Source organism: Plectropomus leopardus, chromosome 10, assembly GCF_008729295.1.
Source record: "Plectropomus leopardus isolate mb chromosome 10, YSFRI_Pleo_2.0, whole genome shotgun sequence".
Taxonomy (NCBI): Eukaryota; Metazoa; Chordata; class Actinopteri; order Perciformes; family Serranidae; genus Plectropomus; species Plectropomus leopardus.
Window position 1 is genome coordinate 21,137,256 of NC_056472.1, and position 16,881 is coordinate 21,154,136.

At 39.5% G+C, this 16,881-nt stretch overlaps 1 protein-coding gene across 3 annotated transcripts in view; it reads left to right on the forward strand.

Moving 5' to 3' along the window:
* The first annotated feature begins 1,516 nt into the window (after positions 1–1,516).
* Positions 1,517–16,881, forward strand: part of bcl9 (BCL9 transcription coactivator) — a 39,548-nt gene continuing 24,183 nt past the window's right edge. For 2 of the 3 annotated variants that reach the window (XM_042494346.1, XM_042494348.1), the window contains exons 1-2: positions 1,517–1,668; positions 4,142–4,310. The gene's annotated coding sequence lies outside the window, so the exon portion shown is untranslated. Of the gene's footprint in view, positions 1,669–1,722; positions 2,051–4,141; positions 4,311–16,881 lie in introns of those variants that run through there. The other variant, XM_042494347.1, reaches the window with a different exon arrangement.

Sequence of the window (16,881 nt, forward strand, 5' to 3'; positions counted from 1 at the left end):
TGTACAAGTTTAAGTGAATGGCACACAAACAGTAGTTAAAATTTAAATAACATTAACAACAATAAATTTCAGTAGAAATTACAAAGCAATAGGCTGTTTTATGTACACAGACTGGACAGATTGTTTACATACATGTGGCCTATAATGATGGCATGAGATTGTGTCTTCAGAAAACTGTATTATTTAGACCTTGACCAACTCTGAGCTGAGCTCAGTCTGATTTTCATCCAAACTTTGGAGCCACTGCTGCTCCAGTTGGTTTGTGGGTGCAGTGGCTTGATTTTTGTCTTTTTTATATATAATAATATAGTGTTGTGTATTTCCTGTTTTGTTTCGATTTGAATTTGTATTTGTAATTTGTAGTTGTATTTATTGTATCTATTGTGTTTTTGTATATGGACTTTTGTCTGATTTTTTTCTTTTTTTTTTGATGCTGAATTCTATGGACCTTTTTCTGTGACCTTAGTAAAATCATTATTATATAAATAAATATTACAAAATAGTTAAATATTAAAACCACTACTGATTAGAAAATAAAAGCAGCAGTCTTTTTTTGGGGGCGGGGGGGGGGGGTTGACAGATTATTGGCCTGGCTGATTATCGGGGCAGATACTTGGCATTTTGCCAATTATCTGTATTGGCATTTCATTTTAAGGATTGCTGATAAAAATAATGAATTCAAAAAGTGTGCCAATTACACTCAACCAACACTGGGGAAGGCAGTCTGCAATACATGCAAAGAGTGTGTCAGCACGGGAGGAACTTTGTAAAACCTTAGGGAGCTAATTTAATTCTTTTTAAATTTTTATTTTTATTTAAATTTTCAATGAACTCTAAAAAAAAAAAAAGTTGTGGTGATCTTGCAGTATATGAATCTGGAAGTTTCAGTTTTGATTAAATATTTGCTTAAGGCATTTAAACAAAGTTTTGTGTTGTTTGTGAAATACTAAATTCTAAATCTCCACAGAAATATTTTCATGATTATTGTAAATGCATATGGGTTCCAAATATCGATTAGTGGTCATCGCTTATTGGCACTGAAAAACTAATATTGGTCGACCCTACCAGATATGTTTGAAAAAAAGCCTAATTTCTAATCCTTAATCAATGATCAAAATAGTAAAAAATATATTTTTTTAAGCCTGTTGCATTCAACAAAACAGTTGATCGACTTATAGTTTTAACTCTTTATTTTTTTAACTTATAAACGTTATTCTGTTAGAACTTCTCCCAAGTTCTTTCATACAAGGAAGTTCGATGTCTCTACAAAGACACGGGTGTAACTCCGAAAAATACCCTTACTAGTCTTTGCACCACCGTTTTGCATGTTTGTCGTCTTCTATATAGTTGTATGTAATTTAGTGATTCCCGTGTAACATGGAGTGGACGTCTCGCTGCTGTCCGACAGTAACATTCTCACTGGCACACAGACCTGACCTAGAATTGCTACTTAGAATTCGGGCTGAACCATCGCGCTGGAACGGAGGGGGGGGAGACGACAGGAAATCTTGACTGGGATGTAATGGAGTAGGACCACTGGAAAGCTCGGGCGAAAGGGGGGAGACATATTTCTATTTTATAATGTTCCCGTGATAATGTTGTGATTTGATGAGTGTACGATATGAATCCGTCGTTCGAGGAAAACGGAAAATTAAGCTAACATTCCAGGTGAGTGCTCCTTTTCTCGAATCCAGGTGGAAAGTGTCGGTACCACGGCTCGCCTCCTGGCAACGGGCACACGCGGGTCCTCCTCCCGGGGACATCTCACTCCGGTATCCGTTCTTCTCTGCCTCTGTCCCCGAAGGCTGGCTAGCAAACCCACGTCGTGTCTGGCCTGGCAGACAGTGAGCACCCTTTCAACCGTAAATGCCGATTTTTCCAGCGCACCAAAAGCGGATTATTCACGATGTTTTCGGCGTGGTGTAAAACCCGCGGAGAAATATTGGTTTTTACCCCATTATACTGGAGGACCGCCCGTGCTTCGTGAAAATGAAAAAAGGATACAATGCAGCATGCATGTTCTGCATTCTTCGGGACTACCACACCGCTGGTATTGTATTTATTTTATTAAAAATGTGTTTGATATGATTTATAAACGCGTAGCGAGATTATAGGCCTCGGCTGGTGATTGTGTCGGCCAGCCCTATCATCTGCCGAGCGATTGAATTGTTACATTGTTAACGGAGCTAGCAGAACTTAAAAATGAACGTTTGCCTGAGATGGAGGGCCTGAATTGTTTTATTAGCAGACAAAGCGCTAAAATGAATCTCATTTCGTGTGTGTTTTTTCGTGTGCTTGTGGCCGACGTCGTTGTTCTCGCTCTCAGCCGCCGTCCAGTGCCTCCCTCTTCGGGGAAGACTTTGTTTGCGCTGGCCGACGCTCCATGAATGCAAGTGCTGAAGTCCTCCCTTCCCCCCCAGTTCTCTGGCGAAACAGGAACAACTTCTTTTAGGAAAAAGAAAAAAAAGTTCCTGGAGTTTCAAGCGCCATGGAATTACTTTGTCCGCCAAGAGTTGTCCAGTGAGGCGCTGAGATTTCAGGGGGGGAAGTCTGGTCTGTGTAGTTGTTGTGTGCTTTATTTGCAGAGTTTTAGGGTTTGTAGATGAGTGTGTGTATATTTTACTTCCTCGACTAGGCCCGTTTGTGAGTAACTTGTGTGGCATTGTGCAGTGTTACCTTGGCAAAACCAAGAGAGCTAAACATGGCAAAGAATGTGTTCAGTGTTTTACACTACTGTGCAAAGGTCTTAAACTTTGTTATTTTAGCAAGGTTATAATGACCATACATACTTATTTCTCGGTAGTCTGTTTACTAAAACACAACCAGAACCTTGCAGGAAATATACATACAATGCGAAAAATGAAAATATTTTTGATTTAAAATAGCTTCAGCAGGATAAAACTGCAAGTATTTCACTTGGCATGTCTTGAACTCTCTCGGGCAGACAATTTGAGATTTGCATTACTAATCGTCTGATGTATTCATACCAGGTTGCATTCAAGACATGTCCAAAGCTCAATATTGATTGTCTGAGCTACCTTTTGTTATGGTTGTACGATTCCATGTTTCACACTAAATATTGACTTCAGTCTGAAGAAGCCATTTTGTTCTGACTTTTTGGGATTTTAAAGCATTGCACATGTTCTCTTAATTCTTTGTTTGTAACTTAAGAAAGCGACTGAGGAATAAATATATATATCCTCATTACCTCTTTGATAAAAACGACAAATCTATAGTGGCCTAGCACTTTTGCACAGTACTGTAGGATTACTTATATATTTTTTAAACTTATGAGTGAAAAAATCCACAGGTCCTCGAGTGTAGAAATGTTAAGTAGCAGACATCTGATACCTGGGAAATTTGATGAATACAGTCTTGTTACCTTTCATTAGTTTATTTAGCAAGCGTCCCTAAATACTTTCTTTGATTTTCCTTTTATAGATAAAACATTTTGCATGGATTCAAAAATACATTTTCTAGCATCATGTTGCCTTTATGCTTTGATTTCTCCCTCATAATTGTAAATATAAAGTCTCAGCTGCTTTTCTGCTTTGTTGCAGTTTGCCTTCTAGCCCTTTAGCTGATGCTGTTATCCAAAGCGACCTCTGACTTGGCAGGTAGGGGTTCAGTGTCCAAGGATTTGAAGCATACCTGCCAGTTGCTGAGATTGAACTGCAGACCTTCCTCTTACAGGACTATGGTCTCTTCAATTGCTAGGCAACACTGCTGTCTGCACGTACATGCAACTGTTGCATAGTCCTCAGGCTGTTTCATACTTATCTTTTCAGTGGTCACCCTTTTCTCTTTGCTTTACTGAGATGTAAAAAAGTCGCTTTTTCCCTCCCGCAGAGGATATTTGAAGGAAGGAGGATGCAAAGGAGTGAGGAAGCTCTTGGAAGAGTATCATGTGCTGTTTTGTAGTCCCTTATGTGTACACCGGTCGATGACTGAAGTATAAATGAATGTCCGGGTTAAAAAGGCGAGTACACACTGTTGCTGTAGCCCCTAATGACCTAAGCTGTGTGCTGGTTATGTGTTTGCTACATGTTGGTCTTGTCAACATGATTGACTGAGTGCTTTTCCTTGCCATCCGCTTGTTTGTGCTTCACCCGATGAGCAAAGTTGTCTCCCTCTGTTTCAGGTGTGAATGACTTGTGGCTGTAAGGTGTCGTGAGTGGGCCAGGTTCCTGCACAGCCTCCGTGGCTGACTGCTGGGAGGAGTCGAGTGGAGAGCAGACATCAGTGCCCAGGGGACCTGAGGCCTGGTTCTCCATATGAGGCCCTGCTGAAAGGGCAGGGGGGCTTCTGAGGTAACCCAGCTCAACTCATGCCCTTTTTTTTCACACTTTACCACAGAGTTTCTTTCATGCATACACATCTCCCCTGTTCCACGACAGACTGCACATAAATGCTTTTCTCTCATTCCCATTTTTTTTATTGCTTTGGTTCTGATAACTGTAGAAATGTCAAAAAGCAAGCACGAAAAGACACAGCAGGACCATATATGAAACCACCTCCTGTTCACCATGTATTGCTGTGTATTTACAAGGGGTGTGACTGCACACCAAAATTCAGGGTTCAGTGTGTACTTCAGTTTGGGGTTATGGTTCGATATGTTTTCGGTACACTGCAAAAAAAACCCCAAAAATAAATAAATAAATAACGCAACTGTCGGTTATAAAATGTAAACTCTGACCTGCTGTTAATTCCTGGACTTCAGTTTGCACGTTTACAGAGCGGATACAATGGAATGATTAAAATGCAAACGGGGAGGCTCACTGTAGCAGAGCTCTCGCACTTTGACTATATGCTTTAATTTGGTATTCTCTGTGACAGAAGTTACAGTATATGCAGGTCTGGTAGCATATATGCAGCAGTGTTCCCCACAGAATTCAAATCTGTGTGGTGGTAACTGACAAGTATACCTTTTTTTTAAAAATCATTTTGTGTCCCTTCTCTAAATTAGGCCATTTTTTAGCATCTATGAGAACATCCAAAGTCCATTATTTTGCAAATAAAAGCAGCAAACTCTCATTGAGAAGCTGAAACTAGAGATGTTAAAAAAATAGCGTAAATTCCAACGATATATAAATTACCAAAATAGTTTAAAATTATTATTTTATGCCAGTCAACAAATCAGTTCATCATATGGTGGGGTTCCTTTTTTTCTTTAGCACTTTGTTTGAGTTGCGTGGTGGATAATTGATCTGTCGAAGCCGTCAGAACCGATCAGATCAGACTGGTGGATGAGAGAAGAAGGCGAGTTAATGTAAACTGTAAGATCCGGTGCAATTAATGCTAATAAGTTTCACTTTAACTGCGCACGGCATTCTACTGCTCTGTCTGTGCCGAGAGTACGCTCTGCGTTTCGAGATATATATTCCTCTAGCGCTCCTGATGAATATTCCTGCTCGAAAGGTATAAAATCATTATGTAACGGCAGGTGTTTTTGATTGTGGTGGGCTGCCAAAAATAAATGAATGTGTGGGAAACCCTGATTTGCGACGATAAACACACTGTCTAAATTTGCAGGGAGGCAGTGTGAATTTTGTGGGAAGAAGGACTCGCCTTTCAGTCTGTTTTTGTCTCGTTCTGCTAATATACACGTTCGGGTATTGCTATCATAATTGAAATATTTAAAGTGTTTCCATAGATATACCCGACTTAAGTTGAGCAATGTTTGCAGAATTTTAGACACAAACCGTTCGTCGAGTTTGACAAACCCAGCAAACTGGGCTGAGGCGACTAGCATGCTACTGCTGACAGATTACAACTTGTGCACTGACATAAATGTCCGGGGAAACCTTTTTTTCTTCACAGCAGTTTGAGGAGTTTGAGTTGCGGGGTGGATAATAGATCTGTCGGTCTGGTCAGAGCTGATCAGATCAGTGGATGAGAGAAGCAGCAGCGGTTGAGGGAGAAAATGAAAAATTTTAGACCCAAAGCAATGAATGGTTAAGTTTCACTTTCATTGCGCTTGCCATTTTACTGCTCCGTCTGTGTCCAGAGTACACCTGCACTCCAAGAGTGTGGTGCTCTTAATGAATGGTCCAACTCCAAAAATATAAAATTAGCACATGGCGGGGTCGCCACAAATAAATGAATGCGTGGGAAAACCCTGGATTTAAATCAACCATTTTTGAGTGTTTTTTTTTTTTTTTTTTTTTTGAAAACTGTACCAAACATATGTTGCATACTGAACCGAACATCCTGCACCGAATGATTTGGGGGGAATTACTGTTACACCCCTGATATTTACTATGACCAATTTTATTTGAGTGTCTGGACTCTGATTGTGAAATATCATATATTGTCCTCACAAATCTTCACAGTGGAATGAAACAAAGAAGTACCATTTGCCAGGACTATATATAAAATATGGACAATGACTAATTAGTTTTGGAAATCTCAATTTACTGCCCACTACAGAGTAAACTACCGAGTTCCTATTGTGAGTGCTGAGTGAGTAAGGCTGTGATTTTGTGAACTGGGTTTGAGTAAAATTTGTTCAGTATATGTTTAAATCGCTAAAGCAGAATGAAATATGTTTGTCTAGCACATGTAATGCATTTTCACTCACTATAATGTCGTTTCTGTTTTTAAACCAACTTTCCTGACATTATTAAGCACGGCAGCAAACACGTCTTTCTTGCACTCAAAGACTAAACTGGTGCTATAACTTGAAAGCTTAACACTGCTCTGATGCAACAGTAACAACCCAGGCATAGGCTCTTCCTCACATCTGTCACTATCTCTTTGACATTTATCTATGGATGTGCCCACATTGATAGCTGCAGTCTGATGAGAGAGGCCTTGAATTGTAGAGCGGTTACCCCTGTGCAACCGCTCTTGATGCTCAGGAAAGCGTCTTGAGGAAAAGGACCTCACTGCTCTGGACTATCAGTGCGATGTTTGGTCTTATTCTCTGATCTGCACATGCTGGGGACACAACACGGTCAGGGCGCTCTTCCTGAGAACGCTGTCCGCACTGTTTATTTATCTGCTATCTAATCCGAAGCGTGTTGACCAAAAACCACAGTGAGGTGAAGGACGCAGGGAAATGGATATTGATGTAAAGCGGCAAAGGATTTATTTTCTCCTCTTGTGTATTCGTTTCTCATGTTTCCGTGCATTTGTTTGCTTCATGGGTTTTCTAATTAAAACTCGCAAGCGTCGTGTAGTGTATGACTTGGAGGGATGTGTTGGCGAGGCGGTTTGTCTCATCGCCTGTGTAGTGGGTGGCAGGAGGCTCCCCTCCCCGTTCATACGGTAGATTAGACTCAAGTGTGTCCGTTTTTTCTACTGCTTGAAATGTTTATTTTCTCTCTGTTGCCTCATTATGATCTCTTTTTTTGTACTGGTTTGAGAGTTTTTAGATTTAGAAAAAAAAGCAGCTTCCCATTTACCTGACGATCTGAGTACGATATCCATTCACAACCAAGGAATGCTGAATAACTCCGACAATAATCAGACCTCCATAGTACAGTAATTATAGTATTCCCCATGGAGTAGGAATAATACTATTTAATTTTTAAGCATCGTAGGTCTGCAAGTTTACACTCAAATGGCTTGGAAGTTTAGAGTAATGCTGAATACTTGCTGTAATGCGGGGAAATTCAACACCTCAATATTACTTAACTAACTAGAAGTAAATGAACTGGTATTAGATTGTTACTCCGTATCAGCCAGCACCCAGAGTTTAAGTATCAGAATTGGTATTTAGAGGGAGAAGAAGTAGAATCAATGCACCCCTAAAAATAATAATAGTATAGCACTTTTGAGAGACCAAGCTAAAAATTGCACAAGCAAGATAGGGCCAGTAACAATAAAACATAAAACAAGATATAATGGGAGAGAAATGTTTGACAATACAGTAAAAATGTAATTACAATATAGAAAGTAGGAAGCAATAATGGATGGATGGATATTATGGTGGTATTAAAAAAAACACAATAAATGTGTTCAATAAATAAGGCCCTGTTGTTTTAGGAGCATGAATGCCAATTATTCAAATCCGAAACTAGTGTTAAGTGTTTAAGATAGATCAAATGACAGAAATATCTGTTCTTAATTTATAGCCATTCCTTCCACGCAGCATTTTCAGCAAGTAGAAGAATAAGTGCTTCAGTTATTTTCTTTATTTATTCATTTGTTCAAATTCTACGCTGACCAATATAGAGCAGTCATTACCAAGAAATGGTATAAAGATAAATTATAGTCATAAAGGAAATTGGATACACAAGGCTGGGGGATATATGCTAAAAGCTGTCAGCCAGGCTGAGGTCCTCCACAGCTACCAGACTGATTGTTTCACCAGTTAGTCTGGTTTAATTTAGCATCATGGCACAGTGTTAACCAGCAGATGTCAAGAGAGCAAACTGCAATCAGGCTAAAGGGTTAAGTGTTAAAACATTAACAAAGATTTTTGACATAGATGAAATACATTTACTTTATTGATCCAAAATTCTTACATATTCTTCTGTTTGTCTATTTACTTTAAAATGTAGTGCATCTGAGACAACTCAAAGAGCTTGTATTCTTAATTTGAAATCAGTTTGCTAATTTTACGAAGCAGTGATAAACATCAGCTGTGTCAAATCTTCATCATCAAGTGTTCTTTGACAACACTGTCGGCGTAAATGAGAGGAAGCTTCTGATAAGTGATGCTGTGTATGTCTAAGTGCTTTGTAGAAAGTCTTTTACATGAGTTTGTGAGAAATAAGCAAGGCTTTACAGAGCTGAATATTTTTTTCATTAATCAGTCTGTCTGTTTCTTATACATTTTGATGTTTTCAATGATTTCACACAAAGATTATTGGACATTTAGAAATTCATTAAAAACTAGATGATGACTTTTTAATTGCCTAAATTGGCAACATTTAATGCGTTACATGTCTGTAGTGGTTTGTTCGCAAATGAAACTGCAAACAGTGCTTTGGTTATTTGGTAATTTTTTTAATTGACTTGGATGTAACCACCAGTGATTCTGATTTTGCCACCAGTTTGTTGTTACCTCTGTAGAGCTTTTTTAAAGATGTCTTAAAACAGAGACCACAGAGCGTCATCGAACCAAACATGGCTTTACAGCCTTGTTGTGTCTACGTTAAGTCATGTGACAGTGTTGGTAGTTCACTTAGAGCCTAATGTAAGCTTTTTGTTTCTTTTATCAAAAAACGTATAAAGGTCGTGTTCATTTGTGAAGATGATCTTGTTGAACAATGTGACAGTATCATGAACTTTTGTCTTCAACAAGCTTATTTTCTACAGTGTCATAAAATGAAATCCAAAAGGCTTTTTGAGGAGGGAAGGTAGGGTGACGTTGCCCCGACTGGCTCCCTTTTTGGAAAGGTATTGCCAAATCCCTACTGATGGACACCTTTTCACTGTTACATATACCATCATATCAACCAAAACTACCATTAGAGCTGAAAATAGTTTTAAAAAATTACAATACCGGTACCAATACCAGTTCCCTTAAAGTGATACAGATATCAAGAGTGCTTCATTTGATACCCTTTTCCTGCTTCCTTTAAAACATATCATGTGAATAGAAGCATTCAGTTCCATAAAATTTCACCACAAGTCACAGGTGTGTTGTGTCTGGTGGCATTTTAGGATAGTGTTGAACGCTTCAATGATATCTCGATAAGCTGAACATCCAACTCCGACACATACACAGTGCTTAATTTTACCACATCTCAGACTGTATAGGTTGTAGCTGCCCTTTGCATTGAACTGCAGAATACTTGCGGTGATTGGCTCTGAGAAAAAACATACAAAGAGGAATTACAAATTTGGGTATAAAAAGGAATGCAGATATTTTTTTGCAGGGTTCCCGGCGATCCTTAAAAAGTCATAAAAGGCATGAAATTCATTCATTAAAAAATGAAGCCTTAATTGACATTAAAGTGTCTTAAATCTTTCTTTCAAAGTCTTTAAAATGTTTAGACATTGGAAATAGGATGTTATTAATCTTATTTTTTTCTGATGTTGCATTGCAAAATCTCAAAATAATTGGTAATAATTATTTTAAAATAATTTACTGAATGTCTCTTGCATTAAAATCACGCAGATCAGGATAGAAGTAGAAAGTTAATACATTTATTTTTTATGTTTTAAGTAGATAGACTGCCTTTTTAAATTAACCATAAGGGTCATGCTTTATATTTACATAAACATTTGGGTGAAATTGTTCGCAATCTTGAGTCATTTATTTCAGTTTTTGTAAGTATAAAATTGGTCTTAAATTAAATTTGAGTGGTATTAAAACTTTATTAAAATATTAAAATTATCTTTACTTAAAAAGTCTTAAATCTATCTTAAACCATAGGAACCCTGGTTTGATTGGAGAAGTTTTGATACTACTTGTTGTTATTTCGGATGATACCTAAAAGGTAGTAAGTACTGATACCCAGCCCGACCAACTACTCAGCTACTTGTAATTACAGTCTGATTGTTTTGTCGCCAACAAGCCATGTAGTAGTTTTTCTAGCATTATCAGTCAATCACTGTTGGTGGCACTCAGTGGAGACCTCTAAATAAAATATGATATGATCCCTGAGGCACTATTGCTGCTAACATGCAAACATCTATAGTGGTTTCTTGAGTGCTTAAATTCTCTTATGTTGTGGTGTGATAAGATATTTGGTGTTATCCTGGTTGCTTTTTTAATATTGGATTATGTGGAGCAGATAATTGGAGGCGGTGTGTTGTCAAAGTTACTGGAATGTGTCAGGAGTTTTTTGGGCAGGCAAATCAACAGAAGCTCTCCTTTATGCTTCTACAGAGTTTAATTATGGATGGTGCCGAGCTGGATGTGCCTGCATGTTGGTTGTTTTACCACCATATTTTATTTTGTTTACAATCAACAAAGTCTTATCACGTTTTTTTTTTTTTTTGTGAAATTGTGACATTCAAAATAGTGCCACACGAGATCTGAACTGCTCGAGTCTTTATTCTCCATGTTTCAGGGTTCAAACAAGGTGCTTGAGGTGCTTGAATTCAACACAATTCAATACCTTGAAATTCAAAACCTTGATAAGACATTTTTAAACTTGGTCTTTGAGAAAGTATTTGCATATAATTGGGAGAAAATAATTTTATGAATGGTATTACACTAAAAGCGAAGTAGCGTCAGCCATTTGCACAAGTTGTAGCTGTTATTTGATAGCAAATAAGCTGCATTTGATTAATTATGATTGATTTTAGGCTCTAATAGCACGTGTTTGCTCCATTTATGAATTTGTACAATTTTCTTGCAACAGACGGTTGTGGAGAAATCAATTTCATCCTTAAGTAAAAATTAGTACTTGAAAAAGTACTTGAAAGTCCTTGAATTTGACTTGCCCCTGTCTGTACGAACCCTGATGTTTGTTTTTGCTCATTTTCTAGTAATTTGAGCCATGTGCTCATGCTCATAAACAGAGGAAGTGAATGTATTTTCTGTTCCTCTTAATCAGTTTTACCCACCTTGAACGTAATGAAAACATTCCTCAAACTTACAGCTGAAAATTTTCAGTCATAAAAGTGATAAAAAAATGTCACATTCCTTCTCTTACTCAAGCCAAAATTGTAAGTTTTGACCAGCTTGAGAGCTATACAACTGCACAAGAGGTGTGACAATAAAGAGTGTAACAACATTATCATCTCCTTTCCCGAGGAGACAAGGTGCTAAGAGTAAGGGAGAAAGTTCACTGTGTCACTGTCAGTGGGCAAATTGCATTAAAAGCCACATTACTTGGACTACGTGGGCAATATACCGTATGCTCTCAACATATAGCATGTGGGTAATGGCGGGGTAGACATGTCTTGTTGCAGAGCACTCATAGTTTCAGAGGCATGCAAGCTCAGTCTCGTGGGAACAGCAGATGCCATAAACTTGCAGAGCAGTTTTCAGTGCATCTCAGACATTATTAGGGCAGCTAACAACTGCCGCATGTGGGTATTTCCATGCGCAATACTATGACTATGTGCACGTATATTGCTCTATGCCTGTGATATCTAATTGGGCAGGTCTTAGCCAGTGTGTTTAAAATTCCACGGGAATGACACACAAGTGCAAACTGGGGTAATTCAGGGACACAATCTGGCTCGTATTCTCTCCAGAGTGCTAATTTTGTTGTAAGATAGAAGAGGAGACAGAGCATGTATTGTGTACTCCGTGTGTTTGTGAGTGTTCTGCTTTGAGTAAAATATATCTATGCTTGTTTGATGTCATGCCAGGTCAGTGGAGATGCCTGAACTGTGTCACATGGTCTGACAGGCTGAGAAGTCACTTTGTTTCTGTTGAGTAGTGATTTGTAATGTACAAAAAGAATCTATGAAAAAAATATTTTGGGCTGCACATCTTTAAAATTCATTGGTTCCTTGCTTAATGTTCTTAGTGCTATAAATTGAGGTTTTGCACAGTGTGGGTTGTAGCGACGGCTGCCTCTAATGTGGGTATTTAATGTTTCTGTGCTGTTTGTTGTGAGGTTCAGTATCAAGACATTAATGACACTCGTGTAATATTTTGGCAAGTGGCCTGCAAGAGAAGCCTTTTCTAACCAGCAAGCGAACCTCCTTTACGCTTTACTGCAATGGTCTGCTAGACCTCCGAAGGGGCTGGCCGTTGGGATTTCCCACAATGCTTTTAGCCACAGGGAGACGTCCTCCCAGCATGAACAAGGGAGGAATGTGGCCCGAGTGTGGGAGCGACCGTCAGGATGGAGGGAGGGAGTCACGGACCAGAGAGCATGGTCAAGGGAAGGGAGGAAAGAAGGGGTCTACACAGAGGGCAGCAGAGTTTCTTTAAAGCAAACGAAGTTTCTGTTTGGCTTTTCATTTTAGCTGCAAATCACAGAAAGGAAGCGTCCCTCTGCTAGACGTGTGTTCTAAAAAGTTCATCCTGAGGAAAACCTCAGCCCAGTGCAGTGTTCACCGTTGATGTTTTATTTCTCGGGCAAATGGGTCAGCAATCTACTCGACCAAAGTCAGTTTTTACTCGCCCTGATAGAATTTGTTTTATTTATTAGCAGTTAACAAAGAACAACAAAGACTCCAGGTAACCGTCATGAAAAATGACCCTTTTTATCTGCTTTGCTCTCAAACTTGTGGCAAGCAGTTCAAAACAAAGCTGGAGTGTTTCTCACATCCTCTGAAGGCCCTGACACACCAAGCAGACGGTCCGCCGTTGGTCTATGTTGGTCTGGTAGTGACTTTTCCCTCGCTCTAGTCGCTGAGGTGTGTCACGTAAAGTTGTTCCTCGTCAACTTTCTCCAGTGAATGTAATCACTCTGATTGGCCGTTAAGCTCAGCGCACAATAACAGAAATGAAAGTGAGGAAAGTAAACACAAAGCTAAATTCTAGAGGAAGTGAGATTGAAAAAAAACTTGTTATACAAGGTAAGATTGTTCTTGTTTGGCCATAGAGCTCTTTAGCAGAAACATTTCCTGGTGGTTTGTGTTGTTTATTGGCTCACGGCAAATATACTTTGCTCTTTCAACACTGGATTGTGTTGTTAATGTGCTAACTGCTTAACTAGCATCAAATTGGTCTTTTGGTTTCCTTTTTTTGAATCAGACTCGCACTGTGTGCTGGTATGAGTTATTTCCTGTCATGCAGGCACAGAATAAACGTGCGAGTTTGCTGTTGGTTGCAGTCTTTGCGGTGTGTTCATGGGCAACTTTTTGGCTGAGAAACAGGTTTGTCTTATAGTTTGACACAGCACATGATTAGAGCTGATTGCAAATTCACTCTGATCCATTTGCGTATAAGACATATACTTTTTTTTTTTTTTTTTTTAGCTTATGTTTCCACCATACAGGAAATAGTATGGCACCGATTTCCTGTTCACAAACTCTCATATTACAGCTAAACAGTGAACTAAAATTTCTGAATCTGGGTTTATATTTGATCAGCACTACCTAGTTTGACAGTTTGGTCTGGAGTTTGGTCTGAGTTTGATAAAAAGAAAGAAAGGCGTCTCTCTCTCGATCTGCTTCAAAATTCTTTGTGTCGGTTGTAGCGGCAGGTATACAAAAATGCTAATGTGAAATACGTAATTCGAACTACAGTCCTAGAGACAGCAAAAATCTGTCAGATGACGCGTTTGAGCTGTGAAATTGCTGTGGAAAGATGGAGGGAAGTTGAACACAATTCATTTACACATATGACCGACATTTTTATATCTTTATGATATAAAGGTGCTTGGAAATTGTCCCTATAAGCAAAAGAGAGCCTGCTTCAATGGGCCTGCCTTATAAAGAAGAAATCTTTCTGCCTCAAAAAGATTGCACACATTGTGTAGATATTTGTCTTTCCAAGTCGGCCTCAGCTTTGCTCATGGATTTTCATTTTGGCATTCAGTGATAGCACATATGCTATGAGCGGAGGAGTGAATTAATAGCAATTTCCAGTTAATTGTCTGTAATGTTTTACAACCAACCTTTTTATAAAACGTTATCTGTTTTTTACATTGACAATCTTGCAGAGTCTAAAAATTGCAATATACGCTTTGCTGTTCAGTTTTTATGGTAAATTAAATCAAAGATAAATGTGGTGTTCATCTTCTAGTTTTTACTGTTAAATTTTTGGCCACAATAATCACAGCATAGACATTTTATAAAGGCACATCCCTAATTTTCACCCACGCTTGTTGTGTTAGAGAAATGATGGCACATTGTTCCCGTTTACCCACTCTCTTTGTCTCGTATTGCGTAGAAAGGTGTGTGTGTGCGCGTGCGTGTGTGTGTGTGTAAGCAAGACACACCCACTTAGCCAGAGATCCAGAGACGCAGGGCAGATGGACAGAGATGGAAGTGCAGGGTGAAGTGTGTTAGACGGAGATCAGAGCAGGCCGGAGTGCTGAGTGCCAGTCCTGCTGCTGGAGCTGGCCGCCACACATGGCACTGTGCCCAGGCTACGCCAGCAGATGTGTCACTAGTGAGTCAGCTGTGTGTGTGTGTGTGTGTGTGTGTGTGTGTGTGTGTGTGTGTGTGTTTGTGTTTGTGTTTGTGTCTCAGACACAGACACCCACCCGCACACTCTGTGAAGAGAGAGCCTTGTGTAATAACCCCCCCTCCCCTCCTCCTACGGGTAAATCTGTATCACACCCCTTTCCCATCCTCCTGCTTTCATTGCCACTTCCATCATTGTGATGGACACGGTGAGGCTTCTGTCACCACGATATGATATGACAAAATATGACATTACACACATGTCGCCTCCCTGGGGATGGAGGGGCATCGTCTGCCGACCAGAGGAAAGGATGAACCCGAGGATGGGGGAGTGAGAGTTGTTGCACAAATGCAGGACAGACAGAAGGGTGGAGAGACAGCTGACACAGGGAGTAGTGAGGGTGAAAGGCTAAAACACACTCTGGTGAGCAGGGGAGAAAACCTGGGTGGAGACAGGTGGAGATATGTAGCTGTTGTACTCTGGGAGCAGTTAAGAGTATGGAGAATGCAGAAGGGTTCACTGTAAATATTTGCGCGGCTCGGACCTCAGTCATACTTGTGTGAGTGCTGTTCATGTGTGAGCGCCCTTATTCTTGTCATGGTAGATGCATTATGTCAAATGTTACATCTGTTGCGTCACAGCTCTATCTTTAGAGACACTTTACATTCCTAGCATTCTGTATGTATGAAGCGTGAGTCATGCATGTTATCTGCAGGGTGTGGCATGTTGGGATAGTGCTCTCAGGGAGCACCTCAACAGGTGAACATGCAGGTGTTTTCTCAGCAAGCTCAGGGTGGGATGTCCAGCGAATCTTTGCTTTAAAGGCAGCAGAAGTCTTGTGTTTTTGTTCCTTTCTTAAAGTAGAGTTAATGCAGTTTGTTCAGTCTGCAGTTAGTTACTGCTTCACGAGCAGCCAGACGGGTACGTGTGGAAACCAGTTGTAGCAGGGGAACTGGCTGTGTATGAAGATAAATGTAGCTATTTCTTTTTTTAAGACTTGATAAATACTAAGTTGATACAGTCTTCATAATACCCTTTCAATGACACATTTTTAGCAAAAAATAACAAATGAAATAGATACGTAAAGTTTTGACACTGGTTTGGGTTTGATGGGAATTAAGTTTAAGCTAGCCTCTGCCACGCACGAATAAAAAGGTAGCACATTGATTTTCATGCATGTGAAGTTTAATTTATGAACAATAAAACACACTACCTCGATTCAATACACTCTGCCTTTGTTGTTTCAGTCTTTGTGTTTGTTCAGGGACAACAGTCACTAATGTTTGTTCACTTCATGACTCATTTTACTGACTTTATGAGTCTACTCTCTCTAAAAAAAACCTTTAGTTGTTTTTGTAAAGAATTACTACAAAGTTCTGCGCCCAAGAAAGTTTGATATACAGGTGTGTTGGATGAAATCCTTTGAGAAAGATCTATTTTATTCAGTACATTTTCATTTATGAGGTTTGAGTCCTTACCCTGGGTTGATGTTTGACACAGAATTGCGCGAAGTGTGCTGATTTTCCGTTGAGCGCTAGACGCCTTTTTTGGCGCCTACATGTTGAGCAAAGTGCTGTTCGCACTGGATGAGCGGCAGCCCTGAGCTCCATGGTCGGCTTGGTGTCAGCAGCACGCTGTTTTTTTTTCTCCGTGATTTTCGAGCAAATCTGGCAGGAAAACTAAAAGGTTATCTATTATTTTGATTAACGTAAAAGGTTATATTTGATATATGTGATGTGATAATGTTAAATATTAAACACGCATCCTGTACTTCAAAGTACTTGTTAGTTTTGACTAAACAGGGAGCGAGAGAGACAAGCAGACACAGAGAGACACACACAGACATACAAGAAAACAGAGTCAGAGCTCTACATGTGATAAGAACAGAGCAGAAGAGTAGAACCACATGCTGATGGGCTCGGAAAAATGGACTTCTGGCTAGT